The sequence below is a fragment of the Balaenoptera musculus genome, chromosome 1, assembly GCF_009873245.2.
Source record: "Balaenoptera musculus isolate JJ_BM4_2016_0621 chromosome 1, mBalMus1.pri.v3, whole genome shotgun sequence".
Taxonomy (NCBI): domain Eukaryota; kingdom Metazoa; phylum Chordata; class Mammalia; order Artiodactyla; family Balaenopteridae; genus Balaenoptera; species Balaenoptera musculus.
The window spans coordinates 82,950,565-82,967,855 of NC_045785.1; the positions used below are offsets into that span (position 1 = coordinate 82,950,565).

Here is a 17,291-nt window from a genome sequence, read left to right on the forward strand (position 1 = left end):
AACTGGTACTTAAACCCACATCTGCCTTGTCACCAAAACCCATGCTCTTAATAAACTCCCTCTTAACTCCTAAGGTACAGAATTTTTTAAACTGTAAAAGTTATTCGGAAATGTCAATTAGTGGAAGAAAATATTCTCCCTCCATGACATCACCTTCAAAAATAAAGGTGAAATATGAGCTTTGAAAAAAGAAAGACCTGTTTTCAAAATCCCCCTCCATCACTTACTATGCGTGACCTGACAAGCTGTTAATCATCTCCTCACTTTGGTAAACTCATTTATAAAATGGAAATAACATCCTGACAATACCTACCTCATGAGATTATTGTAAGCATTAAAAGAGACAATGGTATAGAAGTGTCCAACACATAAAAGAAATTCAAGTACAGTATGTTCTCAATAATAATGTATACTCATACACACACACACATATTCTGGATTATCACCTTTCATGAAGAACATTTCTCTGCTGAAAACAAGTTCTAAAGATGTCCACTAATCTGACACACCTGGATTGGTTGAACAAATACATGTATGATCACTGGAGCAATATTTTTGGTAATTTCAGGGTCGTATAATAAAAACACAATCTTTGTTATGAGAAAGATTGAGAATTGAATCATTACTGAATACTTCCTAAATGTGTGACCTGTACAATTTGCTTACAGGCTGTGTAAAGATTAAAAGGGAACACAAAGTTAAAAGACTTCATATGTTAAAACACCTAAACCTTGCACATAGTTGGAACTCAAGAAAATCTTAGTTTGTTTCTGCTTCATCCTTACCTTTTACCTTTCTGGAATTAAAAGTCCTAATTTTGTTTGAAATCAAAAAGGAAATGACTGGAGGAATTAAATTAGCTCAAGCATTATCATTAAAACATTTTTCAAATGTCTGAGCTGAGATCAGAATGAGTAAACAAAGAGGAAGGTGTAGTCTAGCTGCTGTTACTAATTTCCTAATAATCTCTCCACATCCATTCTTGCCTCATTCCAAATGTAGTGAGTACATTTTCAAAACATGAATCTCATCACGTCATTTCTCTGCTCAGAACTCTTCCAAAAGATGAGAAGCTACCGTGCACTACAAGGCTCAGCGTGAGATCTGGCTCCTACCTCCCTCTGCAGCGTCGTCTGGAGTCACAATTCCTACTCAACACTTTCAACACTCCTGCCACACACACCTCTTTCTCATTTTTCCAACAGTATTTGTTTACCGTGACCCACAGTGGAGCCAGTATACACATTAAGTATGTTATGTTTGTGTGTGGTGTGTGTGTAGGAATGCGTAAACATAAAACAGATTCTGGCTAAGGAGCCAGGTGATGTACTCAGATGTTTTCTTTCCTATCCCATTTCATTTTTTAAAAAGCCGACTGCAACCCACCAAATTGGTCTCACACTTATAATGGGTTCTGTCCCTACAACTTGAGAAACACCAACTGTTGGACTCAGGGTCCTGTCTATAGGCAGTTCCATTTGCCTGGACTACTCCTTCCTCTTTGCTTACTCATTCTGATCTCAGCTCAAAGATCACTTCCCCAAAGAAACCTTCCTGGACCTCCCCTGCTCCCATAACCACCACCACCACCACCAAACTAGAACAGAATCTCCTGTTACATGCTTTATACCATCTTATACTGTTCATCACTGCACTTATCGAAGTTCCCATAGGTGATTCGTGTCTCCCTATCCAGACTGTAATCTCAAGGAAATCACGACCAATATTTGCTAACCATGCGTTCTCTGCTTATAGCACAGTGCTTGGCACATGAGGGATAAACAACTCAAAACTGTCCGCAGAATGAGTGATGAATTTGCAGAACTAATAATGAATAATAATAAATAAGTAGTTTATAACGAATTTATAAACTTAAAAAATTTATGAAGTTTCAATTAATTTTTACAGAATTAATTAATTTTTACAGAATTAAAAATGTTTAACTCTATATTGTTGCAGTGTTTTGAATGGAAAATAGAAACGGTTTTTAAAAATCTGTCTCTAAAATAGTATCTTAACCAAAAAACCAAGCATATGAAGTTGAGTAAAGGCAAGAGTACATAAAACTAAAATCAAAGGTTGATTTCTATTATTGTTTCTCTACTTCTGATTATTAAATAAGGTGTCCTGACACTTCTTCAATGGCTTTTAAAATTCCTTTATTCAGTATTCTTATTAATCTCAAATTATTTCTGGAAATGCAATTTCTACATTTAATCTAGTTTCAAACCTATCTAACATTAATCCTTAAATGTGTAAATAACTTCTAAAATGAACTTAGGTATAATAATAGTGCCCCCCAAATTGTCCTAAGGCTCCCCTCCAACAAAAACAAACAAAACACTCAAGTGCCTTGTTTGGGCAGCTCTTTTACAAATCGTTAATTGAGAAGACTATTAGCCTAATTTATCACTTTTGCAGCTTACTTAATAAAGTCACTCTGATTAATTTTGATGGCTTTTAGTTTAGTAAATTAGAAAATTGGTCATTGTCACTGGTAAAAAGATGGTTATAAATTTTAAAGCATATATCACAAGCTTCGAATAAAACAATTCACCTATCTCAGTAAAAAAAAATTTATTTTAACTGTCGAATTAGTAGCCCAAAGTTGTAAAAAGTGTTTCAAAAATGCCTAAATATATTTAGTCAAGACTAAGAATGTCTGTAAACGAACAAAAACGATGGGGAAGTGAGGAACTAAAAGGGGTTATACTCTACCTCTAGTCGGCATTACGGTGAGCAATGTACTACTTTTATTAATACACTTTACTACTTTTCACATTTCAAACTGAAAAAAGGAAACATTACACTTGAAAAAAATGTTAACATAAAGTTAATCCAAGCTTTCACAAAACTGAACTATGATAATGAGAAAGTTTGGAGGTTATACACTTCCCGAGATCATCCACATTACTTTCTCGTGTCCCAAAATGAACATCCTCTAGTTGGTGGTAACATAAAATGTAGTTACTAACAGACTGCAACTGGAAATTTAATTAAATGAGATAATAATATGGAAAGCACTTAGCACAACGCTTGGTTCATCACGAAGACTCAATCACTGTTAGCCATTATCACTAGCGTGCTTCACTGTGGGAGATTGTTAACATACATAAGTAATGAACAAAATGTGACTTCACTACAATATATCTGTAAATTGTGAGCAAGAAATATAGGACTGGAAACAATTCCAGAAACTTAACTGACTTCATGGAAGCCTACTAAATGGCTTCCAAGTGAAGTTTGAACTGTGCAAACAGACTGTTGAGCAAAATATTTGTGAAACTCTCCTAATTCTCTGCATCTCTTCCAACTCCAAACCATCAACATAAAAAAAGCATTTTATCCACTTCACAAAGAACTTTGTAGCAAAGAGAAAATCACTGTGCCAAACTACTTTCTCTATATGTTCTAAATTCTAAGTAATATGTGTATTAGAAATGTGAACACTAACTTCCGGTACCCTGGAATGTGGCTTTTCCAAGATTTCAGGAGCCTGTGTTAATCAAATGTTCTTGCCCCATGTTCCTCCTCCTCAAATGTATCCTTACAGAAGTATTTTCATTTTAGGCGCCTGGCTGCCTAATTGAAGAGTAAAACAAACCCAAACATCTGTACTTAATAGTTCCCTATCTTACTATTTCTACCTCAGGAAAAACTGCCATATATTTCTGAAATCTGCTACTTCAACAAATTTCTGATTGGTAAGACTCTATTAATACCTAGAGATGTTTCTTAAAAATCAGAAAAATTCATTCTGGAGGTCTTTGATTACGTTTTTTAAATGCACTCTTCACAAAAACAGAATGGGGCTTGTTAAAAAGCTTTATCAATAATATGCAAATAACTAATTTCTAAAGAAAGGCGTGCAATGCACATACACTTCATTCCTGGGCAGTTAGAATTCAGCACGTTTAAAGAAGATGAAGCTGCCCAACCTCCCACGCCTCCAGAATGTCCAGCATTCCTGACAGGCAGGGCTCTCCAAAACTACCCAATGCCAAAGACCACGTTCCCCATCCCAGGATTTAAATACAGAATGGGAAAATGGAGCAACCAAAAAGGGCTGCAGGCACTGATAGCGATGGACAAGAGATACCATCTAGGAGACACCTGGAGAAAGAGGAAGGGGCGCTCAGCTCCCGCCTTTATCAACTAACAGTCCTCCTCTCCGAAGAGGTATGAGGCCAATTCCTTACTGAGGAAGAGAGTCAAAAAAGATGAATATGGAGACACAAGGCTCGTGAACCACTAGCGCTCCAGCTTGAAACGTCTCAGACTTGAGCTCACCCGTCAAAAAAAAGAGAGAGAAAAAAAAGTCAAGCCCCAAATACGTCCACAACGGATTGGGAAAAAAACATTGAGGCTGAAGAGGCCTCGGAACGAAACACCCCTCCCTCAGCTCAAAAGACAGGGACGAGAACAATGCACCACGGAAATCCTAAGATATCTCGGGACAGAGACCCAGTTGAATTGAGGGCTGCTGTCAGGGCAGAGGGGGGTGGGACAGCATCCGATCAGACTCTAGTGGTAGGGAGCACAGATTCTGGAGCAAAACTGTCCGACTTTAAATCACACTGTGCCAATTACTAGTCTGTGTGTTCCGACAGGTTTCCCCCGTGTGAAAAATTAGTTAAATAATCGTGGAACTCTCGTGAAGTTAAAACGTGTAGCACTCTTAGAAAACTGTACGCCGAACGTGGGACGTGCTATGTGTTTGCTTTTACTATCTTCATCATCTGCTCAGGGCCACAGCTCGCGCCCTCGCCGCTCCTCCGCTCCTGCCGCGCCCGCCGCGCCCCACGTCCGGTCGGACCCCTCCCGGAGGACCAGGAGTTTCGGGGACACCGGCCCGGCCCGCCGCCTGGGCCCCCAGCGCAGCCCGCAGTCGCCTCCACTCCGGGCCGCCGCCTGGGCCGCCCGGACCCCAGACGGCAACTCGCGGGTGACCCCAGCCCCCTGCCGCCGCCGCCGCCGCAGCAGCGAGCGCCGCCACCCTCCACTCACCGCGGCGCTCCATCCCGCGTTCCGGACGCGGACGCCCGCCCGACACTCACGGCCGCCGCCGCCGCCGCCGCCGCCGCCGAGGGCTGGAGCTCGCCGCTCCCATCCCCCACGGCCCGCGGACGCCCGGCCAAGCCGCCGCCGCCGCCGCCCCTGCAGCTACAGCCACGACCACGCCAGCCCCGGCCGCCCCGCCCCCGGCCTCGCACCTCCCGCCCGGCCGCGGCCCGCCCCCTGGGGCCCAGCCCATTGGCCCGCGCGCCCGGGGGGCGGGGACGGGCGCCTGCTGCAGGTGGGGCCGGCCACTGGCTCTCGCGCGCCCGGCGCAGGCTGTCAGCTTCGCCTCGGCCCGCAAACTGTCCCGAGCCTTGCAGGACGTGTTAGCCGCCCCGTGCGGCTTGCGGCAGGACAGGCGGAGGAACCTTAGGAACAGGTCACTTGATGACTTCATCTGGCAAATCGGAATTTCTTGGATGAGCAATCTACATTTTTTATGAGGTACTTCTTTGACCACCTCGTTCCTCTCTCTCCAACTCCTTTACGAAAACAAAAACAAAAACAAGACCCCACACAGGTAAAGTGTAACACAGGCCTGGCTCCTTTCCGGAAGAATAAACTTCCTCAAAACCAACCAACTACTCTGCCCTCTGTACAGGGTCATATTTTCCACTTAGACCTATATTACTTCAACTGCACTCTCAAACTCGCTCAGAATGAGAAAAATTTCTGAGAAAGATGTAATAATTAAAGAAAGCAGCAGGGGCTGAAAGCTTCTACATCATTCTACTCACGAGAACAAGCCTCGTCATTAGTGATCTCAGTTCTGGAACATTCAGAAAGAACTGATGGAGAAACAGAGGGCACATGGGGAGGGTAGCTGGGGGTAGTGGTGGAGGCAGAGAAAAATATTATCGCATGTGGGAGAAAGCAGAAAAAGACACGGGAGAGTGTGAGGAGAAGCAGGACGAAAGCGGGCTTCAGACATAGGGAGAGAGAGGGGCAAAACCAAGGAAGGCAGAAACAGGTGGAGGCAGAAAGAGAAAATATTGAGAAATAAAAGAGAAAGGAGAGACTACCTACTTACAGAGACAAAAAGGAAGTGAGCATGAGAGAGCCAACATGTGAAGTAGTGAGACAGGGAGAAAACACTCATTGGCACAGAGAAGAGGAACATCTCTCATATCTTTGAACCCTTATACTAAAAACAATGTTGGGGAAACAGAGCAAATTTAGCCCTTCAGGTGCTACTTGGAAAAGATAAATATGAAAATGCTCAGCGTCTTGGATATTTTACCTCCACACTGGAATTGTCAGACTCAACTTACACAAATTTACCCCTTCAGATCCCAAACACAACAGTACCAAGGACATGCCACAGGCACTAAGGAAACCTCAAAACCAAACTCTCCTTCTAACCACACTTAAAAAGAACAATGCACCATGGACTCTCACCATGGAAAATGATGATGCCCTGAACTGAAACAAACTGAGAGGTCAGAGGTCCCAGGGCAAAAGGGGGCTGGAGCATCCCAACCCTTATTAAATCATCAGGAAGATTTGGGGAAGAAATATAAGCCACTCAATCTCAAACACTCCTTTATATCTATTTTTAAATACCTGTATATTAATTATTTTGTACTTTCTTATTCCATTATCACCATTTTCTTAATAAAGAGGATTGTTTTCCTTATTAAAGTTGAACAGTGTCACGCACAAGATCCTCATGGGGAGAAAGCGTATGTGAGGTAGAAGTGGTGGTGTTACAGAGACAGAAAGGAGCACATGGGAGGGAAGGAGAGGAAAAAGCCGTGAAAGAGAGATGTGAGAAGGTGAGAAACAATTATGGAGAAGAGAGAAAGAAGACCAAGAAAGATGCAGAGACAAATGGAGGCAGAGAAAGAGAAAATAAGATACAGACAGAATAAGGAAAAGAGACAGAAATGATAGAGAGAGAGAGAAAGAAATAAGGAGACTACCCATGGACAGAAAAAGGGGAGACGGACACCTCTCACACCCAAACAATTCTGGACAAATAAACCCAATTAGGGCCCTAGGTTGTTACTTGGAAAGGATTAATATGAGAACCTCAGGCTCCTTGATTACCTGGGCTCTACTATCATTTTGCAGATATTAGAGCTATCGTAATTTCTTTTATCTTTGCTTAATTTTTAAAAACTTTAAACTGTGCCAAGATCAAAAGCACTAAAAATGCTGGGGACACCTAACAACCAAATGTTCCTTCAAATCCTAATGGAGGAGAATGATGCACCATGGACACTCACCATGGAAACCACTGATGACTAAACTGAAGGACACCAATGGGGGAGAGAGGAAAGGATTCTGAAGGCCATGGAAGGTAGTGGCAGGGTAATCCTCAGGGAGCTCAAGAGAGGAAAGTCTGCCCCTTGGATCTGCTCTGGGTTAATCTCAAGACCCTTCCCACCAGATCTACCTCTAAACCATCTCAAAACAACCAACTATTCTGCATAGAACCAACACAGAGTGAATCTTCAACAAATATTAGACCATTAAATTATAAGTACGGTTATCTGAGGGAAATTTTGAGAAGTCTCTCAATCCCAGTCCTCCTCTTAGAGCTTTTTAAAAAACAGATTAATTATCTGTCATCTTTTCTACTCTTTTTTCTTAGTAAGGAGGAATACAATATTTGGAAACATTAGCAAAAATGGTAGTTCACTTTTAAATTAAAAGGGTTGTTTTATTAATTCCCCCTAACTTGCATTTGTTTAAAGAAATTTTATGTCACACAAGTAAGTTTCAAGTATGAAAAGTACACTATTGAAACAATACCTTTCTGCAACTCCAAAATTCTTGGTTTATAATTAAATTATAAAGGGTTAAAAAAAAAAGAAAAAGTAAAACCATCTGTATATCTATTGTAGAAGTCCAACATCTTAAAATTGTGTTTTTACCGTTTTACGTTATTATTGTCTCAAGTATTTTTCCCTTCTAAAACAGAAACACATCCTCTGTGATATTGCTCTTCTGTCATTCTATGAAGCCTCAACTTGCATATTGTTAAAATCTTTTTCATGTGTTCTCTTCAGTGTTAACATAGGTAGTATTGCTATTTTTGCTGGGTAAGGATCTTCATATTCCTGAAGTTGATTCTGTAGTTTAGGTAGCCTATTTTTCATAACAGAATATGGTTCTAAAAACATTTTACAATGTCTGGAGACATCTTTGATTGTCACAACTGGGAAGGAGTTGTACTGACATCTAGTGAATAGAGCCAGGGATGCTGCCAAACATCCTACCTGCACAACAGAGCATGCCTCAGCCCTCCTACCTCTACCCCTAAGAAAGAATTACCCATCCCCATAATGGCCAAGAGTGTCAAGGTCGAGAAACTTGGCTCTAGACCCAATTACCACTTTATAAGCAATACAGAAGACAAGGGAATATGTTAAATTACATCACAGGATGCACTCAGTAAAATCTAGACTGTGGGTCATTTTATAGAGCAAACAACGTTTCTTAAACAAATAAATTGCAAGGAAAACGATGAAAAGAAAATCTCCAGATTTAAAAAAAAAAAGTCTTAAAATTTTAAATACATCAAGTGCAAGAACAAATGAGATCAGACCTGCCCTTCCACGATACTGTTTTCAGACAGACTATAAACAGCACAGGACTGTGATCCTGGAGAGATGGGATCACAAACAAATGAGGTGATCCCTACAGTCACCCCAACTTTCTGCCTGGAGACACACTCTAGACCATGGCATGCAAGGAGGAAGCCAAACAGAGTGTGGTACTCTTGCTAGGTTGAGGAGAAAGGGATCATAGTTCAGGGAGACTGGGACAGCTGGAATCTGTAGGACAGAGTACCAGATAGGAAGAAGGTAGGCAGAGGAAGAGCTCCAGAAATTTGCATAGACAACTCTTTAATTTTCTTGCTGAATACAAAGCTATATATGTATAGGGTGAATCCCCACAAGGATAGACAAAGAATTTCCAGGGACCTGTAGCTGAACAATTCCCAGGGCTCTCGCAGGGCTGGGAGACCTCTGAGTGTTCATCAGCCAAAGTAGAAAGACCTGTTGAATACTCAAGGAGAGATCCCAGAAGGACATGTGTTAGTAGTATATCTAACCCAGCCCTACTAAAATAGTATTCTAGACTCACCCCAACAAATCTTCAAAACAAGCCTCATTTTGTAAATTTCTTTGGGAAAAAACCTGATATTTAAAACAAAAGTAATAACAATGTGCGTGGCATTTACAACATATGCAGGACAGCAAAAAGCATCACAATAGCAAAAATTAAGGGAGGAGGAAAATGAAAGTAAGGTTCTTACATTATATGTGAAATAGCATAATATTATTTGAAGGTATATTATAATAAGTTAAAAATGTATATTAAAATCTTCAGAGGTACAGTTAATAAGCCAACAGTGGACATAAATGGAATTTAAAAAAATTAATCCAAAAAAAAGGCAGGATAAGAAAAAAAAGAACAAAGAACAGATGAGAAAAATTAAAGACAAACAACAAGATTATAGGCTTAAACCCAATCATATCAATAATTACATTAGATATAAATACTCTAAACACCCCTATAAAAAGGCAGAGATTGTCAAATTGGATAAAAACTTAAGACTCAACTACATACTGCCTGTAAGAAACAGACTTGAAATATAAAGACACAGATAGGTTGAAAGTAAAACCACAGAAAAAGATATACCACGCAAATACTAATCATAAGAAAGCAGAAGCAGCTGTATTATATGAAACAACCCATTTTACTAAGGATAAAGAGTAACATTTCATAATGATAAAAGAGTCAATTCATTATAAAGACATGATCTTAAAAGTATATGCACCTAAAAATAGAGCTTCAGAATATACAAGGAAAAACCTGACAGAAATGTGAGGAAAAACAGACAAATCTCAATGATAGTTAAGATTTCAACAATCCTCTTTCATTAACTGATAGAACAAATAAGAGAACAAATAAGAGAACAAACATATGGACACCAAGGGGGGAAGCGGGGGTGGGGGAGCTGGGGGGGGAATGAATTGGGAGATTGGGATTGACATATATAACTAATATGTATAAAATAGATAACTAATAAGAACCTGCTGTTTTAAAAATTAAATTTTTTAAAAAGTAGATCAAATAAAAATGTGTGACAAGAAAAAAAAAAGAATAAGAGAAAATCTGTAAGGATATAGAAATTTTAAATAATACTATCAACCAACTTGACCTGATATACATTTATAGAAAATTCTACCCAACAACAGAATACACAGTCTTTTCAAATACACATAAAATATTCTCTAAGACCATATGTAGGACCATACAATAAGTCCCAATAAGTTTAAGAGAATTGAAATCATACAGTATGTTCTCTGACCCAAGCAAAATTAAATTTGGAATAAATAACAGTAGGATAATCGGGAAATCCCCAAATACTTGGAAATTATAAAATATGTTTTTAGCTAATCCATGGGTTAAATTTTCACAAGGCAAATTTGAAAATATTTTGAACTGAATAAAAATGAAAACACGATATTTCAAAATGGTAAGTTACACGGTAAAAGCAGTGGTTAGAGAAATATTCAGCTTTAGTTGCTTTATTAAAAAGAAAGGAGGGAGACTTCCCTGGTGGCACAGTGGTTAAGACTCCACCTGCCAATGCAGGGGACACGGGTTGGATCCCTGGCCTGGGAAGATCCCACATTCCATGGAGCAACTAAGCCCCTGAGCCACAACTACTGAGCCCGCGTGCCTAGAGCCCATGCTCTGCAACAAGAGGAGCCACCACAATGAGAAGCCCGCATTCAGCAACAAAGAGTAGCCCCCGCTCGCTGCAACTAGAGAAAGCCCATGTTCAGCAACAAAGACCCAATGCAGCCAAAAAAAAAGAAACAAATGAGGGCCTAAAATCAATGGTTTAAGCTTCCACTTTAAGAAGCTAGAAAGCAAAGAGCAAATTGAACAGGAAGTAAGTAAAAGGAAGGAAATAATGGTAAAAGTAGAAATCAATGATATAGAAGACAGATGACAGAGAAAAAAATGAATTCAACTAAAAGTTGGTTTTTTAAAATTATCAATTAAATAGATAAATAGCTTGCTGAACTGATCAAAAAGTAAAGAGAGAAAACACAAATTACTAATATCATGAATGAAATAAGGAACATCAGTACAGACCCTACAGATATTAAAAGGGAAACAAGAGAATGTTATAAACAACTTTGCCAAAAAGTTCAACAACACAGATAGAATGGAGAAATGTCTTGAAAAACACAAATAACCAAATCTAACACAAGAAATAGAAAATCTGGATACCCTTATATGTATTAAAGAAACTGGATTCATAATTTAAAATATCTCACAAAGAAAACTGCAGACCCAGATGGCCTCGCTAATGAAGTCTATTGAACCACATTAAATAGTCCTACAAAAACTCTCAGAAAATAGAGGAGGCAGGAAAACTTCCCAACTCATTTTATGAGGTCAACATTACTCTGATACCAAAGGCTGACAAAGATATTACAAGAAAACTACAGATCAAATTTCCTAACGCAGTATTAGCAGGTCAAACCCAACAATATATAAAAAAGAATAATACATTAGAACCAAGAAGGGTTTGTGCCAAGAATAAAGCTTAGTTTAATATACAATAGAGAAAAACCATGTGATCATCTTAACAGATGCACAAAAAGCATCTGACAAAATTCTTCAACCTTTCATGATTAAAGCAGTCACCAAAGTAGGAATAGAAAAGAATTTCTTCAACCTGATAAGAGACAGCTACAAAAATCTACAGCTAACATCAGAGTCAATAATGCAAGACTATGTTTTCCCCTTAAGATCAGGATCAATATTGTTACTGAAGGTCTTAGCCAGTACAATAGAACAAGAGAAAGAAATAAAATACACTCTGATTGAAAACGAGGAAGTGAAACACTTTATTACAAGTTGACATGTTTGTGCACCTCAAACATCCTAAGGAACCTATAAATAAGGTACTACAACTAATAAATGAATATAGCAAGGCCACAGATTACAAGGTCATAATCAATTTTATTTCTATATACTAGCAACAAACAATTGGACAGTGACATTTTAGAAACTAATACCATTTATAATAACATCAAAAAACAAGATATTTTTAGGAATAAATTAGACAAAACATGTGCAAAATCCTAAATTTAAAACTACAAAACACTAGTGGCAAGAAATTAAAGAACTGGATAAATCAATAAGTATGCCATGTTCATGGATTGGAAGACTCAATACTGTTAAGACTTTAATTTCTCTCAAGTTGACCTATAGGTTCGAGCAATCCCAAACAAAATCCCTCCTGGCTTTTTTATAGAAATTGATAGGCTGAGTGTAAAATGTATATAAATATGTAAAAAATCTGAACAGCCAAAAAATTTTTGAAAAAAGAACAAACTTGGAAGATTCACAATGCCTGATTTTAAGATTTACTATAGAGCTACAGTTGTCAAGACAGTGTGATATTGGTATAGAGATAGACATAGATCAACAGAATAGAATAGAGTCTAGAAACAGACCCACAAATATAATCAGCTGATTTTCAAAAGGTGCTAAAGTAATTCAATAGGGGGAAAGATGGTCTTTTCAATAAATGGTGCTGAAATAACTTGATATCCATATGAGAAAAAAAATGATCCTTGATCCTTACTTCAGAGCATACCCTAAAATTAATTCAACATGTGTCATAGACCTAAACATATAACCTAAAACTATCAATCTTTTAAATACTGGAGTTGGAGGAGGCAGCTGCTTGTTTTTATAAATAAAAGTTATGGGGGGACACAACCACGCCCAACTGTTTATGTACTGTCAATAACTGTTTTTGCCCTACAACAGCAGAGTTGAGCGGTTGAGGTGCTGTAGCCTGTAAGCCTAAAATATTTATGATCTGGTCCTTTAAGAATATGTTTGAGGATCCCCATTCTAAAAGAAAACTTGGGAGAAAATCCAGGGAACAATTTCTCAGACACAAAAACCAAGAACCATAAAAAAAAAAAAACAAAAAAACTGGTAAACTGGACTTCATCAAAATTTAAAGCTTCTGCTTTTTGAAAGACACGGTTTGTGTTAAGCCCACAAACTGGGAGAAAATATCTGACAAAGGACTTGTATTCAAATTACATCAAGAACTCCTACAACTCAATAATACAGTGAACAACACGATAAATTAATAAGTAAAAGATCTGAACAGACACTTCAAAAAAGAAGATACACAACTGGGCAATAAGCACATGAAATAGTGCTCAACATCATTAGTATCAGGGAAACGCAAATTTAAGCCACAATGAGATACCACTAAATATCTACTGGAATTCTCAATTTTAGCTAGACTGAAATACCAACTTTGGTGTAGGAAGGATTTATAGCAACTAAAACTCCCACGCACTGCTGCTGTACACGGTACACACCACTTTGGAAAATAGCCTGGCAGTTCCTTATACAGTTGAACATACATTTACCATACAACCCAGGAATTCTACTCTTTTATATACCCTCCCAAAATGAAAAATACATTCATCCAAAAACTTGTACAAAAATGTACGTAGCATTATAGTCAAAAACTGGAAACAACCCAAATGTCCATCAACAGATAAATGGTTAAACAAATTGTGATACAGCCTTACAATGAAATGCTACTTAACAATAAATATCTGCGACATAGCAAAAAAACCATGGGTGAATCTCAAAAACATTAGGCCAAATGAAAGTCAGGCACAAAAGAATATATGCTGTATGATTCCTTTTACATGAAATTCTAGAAAAGATGAACCTAATCTTTAGTAACGAAAAGCACAAATGGTTGCCTGGTGACGGGGTTGTAGTGTGGGAGGTGGGGGGAGTTCCAAATGAGCATTACTTTTTGGAGTAATGGAAATGTTCTGTATCTTGATTACGGGCATTACATGAGTGTATACAATTGTCAAAGCTCACTCATAGTGTATAAAAAGCTCTTATCATTTTTTAGTGCTCAATGAATATTAGATAAGTAAATTAAAAGTAAAATTGTAGAAGGTTCTGTTTGAATAATCCCTCAAATTCAACTTCCTCTCTCCCTTAATATTTTTCAAAATATTTTCCATCTTCTTCCTTAGAAAGGAAGACTATGGTATTTGAAAACTTTCTCAGTGACAAATACTGGAACAGTTTTTAAGAAAAAGAAAAAAACCTTATCCTAGGGAGGCAATATCATCAAATGGCTCTTTTGCTTATCAGAGTAATGATAAAGGCAAGGAAGAAAATGCAAACCCTCCACAAAAATCCTCACCATATCGAAACGTGTTCCTGACCTTCCTTTTAAACCTCCTTGTTTCTTTACACATGAATGTGTCTTTCTGTGTTGTGGCTCATCATCATACTGGAGATGAGGTGGGAAATTAAAAACAAACAAAATAGCCTTCAAAGCAGAATCATGGAAGCTGATCAGTGACATCCTTATATGTATTAGAGATAACCAGCAATTCTGCCCCGAAGGATCCTTCTGCCTTCTGTGCTTATTAAAATCATTCTCTTAATTAACTTCAATCTCACACAAAACATCACTTCTTCCAAGAAGCCTTTTCATTCCCTCCACTGAAAATAAATCATCCCTTTAACTTTCCCATAGGACATTCAACATACTTTCCTCAGGTAACCCAAGATACTATGCCTTGGGCCCTATTTATTTGGAATTGTCTCCTTCTACCCAATAGACTGAAAGGTTCCACAGGACCGTGTCTAACACAGAGTGGGATCACACTAAATTTTCTGAGCGAATGCTGAATGAATCACCAATGGTACAGGAATGAAAATCTTTCCAGGGTACCTTCTGGGCATGAGCTTTGTTCAATGCAATACTAACCACTGGGACCAACAGCAGTGGTTGTAGAAGCACACATTCCTAGGTCAAGGGCTTTTACAGCTGGGAAGTGAAGGTGCTGATAATTTAGGTGGATGTTCTATTTTAGGGAGGTGGGCAGAGCAGGAATGACCAGCCACCATAGATTTGCTGAACAGTGCTTTCTTCATCTCAGCCAAAGTTTTATCTCCTGCCAATTTGGGGAGTGAAACATTTTCAACCCAAGTCTATCTTACTTCCCTTCAAATTCACTCTAAAACTTTTCTCAGAATCAGGAGACTAAAGCTATTTGTACCATAAAGCTAATGAAGCTTAAGTGTCCGGGTTCCTCACTTGCACAGTTCCTACAATCAGGAAGCATTTCTAAGTATGCATTCTTGGCAACTGCCTATAGAAATCTCTGAAGAAAGGGATTTAAATCTCCAAGACTCATAATTTGATTTGTGATTTCTTGACTCATTCTAAATATTCACTTTCATATTTAATTATGAATTCTTTTTCTTGAACAGGAAACTCCCCTCCCTCAAACGGAACAAAGGGGCGAAACTAATTGTCAACAAAGAAGAGAAAAGGAAAAGGTAAATGTGCAACAAAAAGTTCCTTGGTTATTTTGGCTCCACCGTCGTCTTGGAACTTTCACCTCCTAACAGCTCCTAAAAGACCCACCGTTAGAAATAGATAGAGGATGTCGAAGATCAAACAAGACAAAACAAAAAAAACCAAAATACCACCAGTGGGGGTAGTTGGTAAACAAACCTTCCCCCTCGTTTCTAAAGAGGAGTGGTGATGAAAAAGCGAGATAGACCCTGGAAATGTCAGAGGGACTCAAAGACAAGGAGAGTCCCTGGCTACTTTGTTCTGGCCTTCCCTCGAGCTGAGGTTTGGAACAGGAGTCCTGGGACAGCCTGGGAAACAAACTCACAGGGATACGCTCTCCTCTCCTCTTAGTAGCTGCAATCCCCCGCCTGTCAACTTCTATTTCGCAAAGCACAGGGCTTGCCCTAGGACCAGGCTGGGTTAGCGAGCGCGTGCGTGCGTGCCTGTGTGTGTTGTGTGTGTGTGTGTGTGTGTGTGTGTGTGTGTGTGTGTGTGTGTGTGTAGGACGGCTACAGGGGTGTGAGAGACAAGGGTCGGGTGGTGGGAGAGGGAGGGAGGAGTGTGAAGAGAGACAGAGATGCACCAGAGTAGGGCACTTGGGTAGAAAGGGGAGTGTTTCTCTACTTTTCATTCCCGACCCCCCAACAAAAATAAATAAATAAATAAACAGCTGGGCCTAGGTGAGACGAAGTGTGATAAAAGGTAGACAGGGAACACGAGGTGTTTGTTATTTTATCTCAGCCTTTGCATTTGTCAGACTAAAATTTCAGAAAAAGGCACCAAACTTCCATAAAGATCCCAAGTAAAGAAGACGAATGTGAAGACCCGGTTAAGGAAATCAAAAGGGGGGCGGGGAGGAGTAAAGGAGCCCCCGCCTGAACTCCGCTTAAAGGCAGATGAGGGCATGTGGTTAGAAAAGGGAGAGGGGCTACAGACGCTCAAGGGGGACTTGGAAAGGGAGTAAAGTCCGCCCCGAAAGCCTCTCCCCAGCGGCCGGGGCGGCGTCGCCTAACTGGGGACAACGGGGTCCGACGGTCCTTGCAACGCCCGCTCTTGCCCTCCCCGCTCCTCCGTTCCTGCCGCGCCCCTCGTCCGGTCGGACCCCTCCCGGAGGACCAGGAGTCCCGGGGACACCGGCCCGGCCCGCCGCCGCCAGCCCCCAGCGCAGCCCTAAGTCGCCTCCACTCCCTGCCACCGCCTGGGCCGCCCGGACCCTGGACGGCAACTCGTGGGTGGCCGCCACGGGTGACCCCAGGCCCCGGCCGCGGCCGCAGCGAGCGTCGCCACCCTCCACTCACCGCGGCGCTCCATCCCGCGTCCCGGACGCGGACGCCCGCCCGACACTCACGGCCGCCGCCGCCGCCGCCGCCGCCGAGGGCTGGAGCTCGCCGCTCCCATCCCCCACGGCCCGCGGACGCCCGGCCAAGCCGCCGCCGCCGCCGCCCCTGCAGCTACAGCCACGACCACGCCAGCCCCGGCCGCCCCGCCCCCGGCCTCGCACCTCCCGCCCGGCCGCGGCCCGCCCCCTGGGGCCCAGCCCATTGGCCCGCGCGCCCGGGGGGCGGGGACGGGCGCCTGCTGCAGGTGGGGCCGGCCACTGGCTCTCGCGCGCCCGGCGCAGGCTGTCAGCTTCGCCTCGGCCCGCAAACTGTCCCGAGCATTGCAGGACGTGTTAGCCGCCCCGTGCGGCTTGCGGCAGGACAGGCGGAGGAACCTTAGGGATAAGTCACCTTTCGCACCCTCCAGTAGGGAGCAGGTCCTTGTTGTTTAAGTGGACATTTCTCAGGTGTACATTTTGAATTCCTTCCAGGCAGGAATTTGG

General features: G+C 41.0%; 1 protein-coding gene across 2 annotated transcripts in view; it reads right to left on the reverse strand.

Moving 5' to 3' along the window:
• Window positions 1–16,846, reverse strand: part of ARHGAP29 (Rho GTPase activating protein 29) — a 76,847-nt gene extending 60,001 nt beyond the window's left edge. The window contains exon 1 of one of the 2 annotated variants that reach the window (XM_036849739.1): window positions 16,768–16,846. The gene's annotated coding sequence lies outside the window, so the exon portion shown is untranslated. Of the gene's footprint in view, window positions 1–5,007; window positions 5,144–16,767 lie in introns of those variants that run through there. The other variant, XM_036849730.1, reaches the window with a different exon arrangement.
• Between the last annotated feature and the right edge of the window lie 445 nt (window positions 16,847–17,291).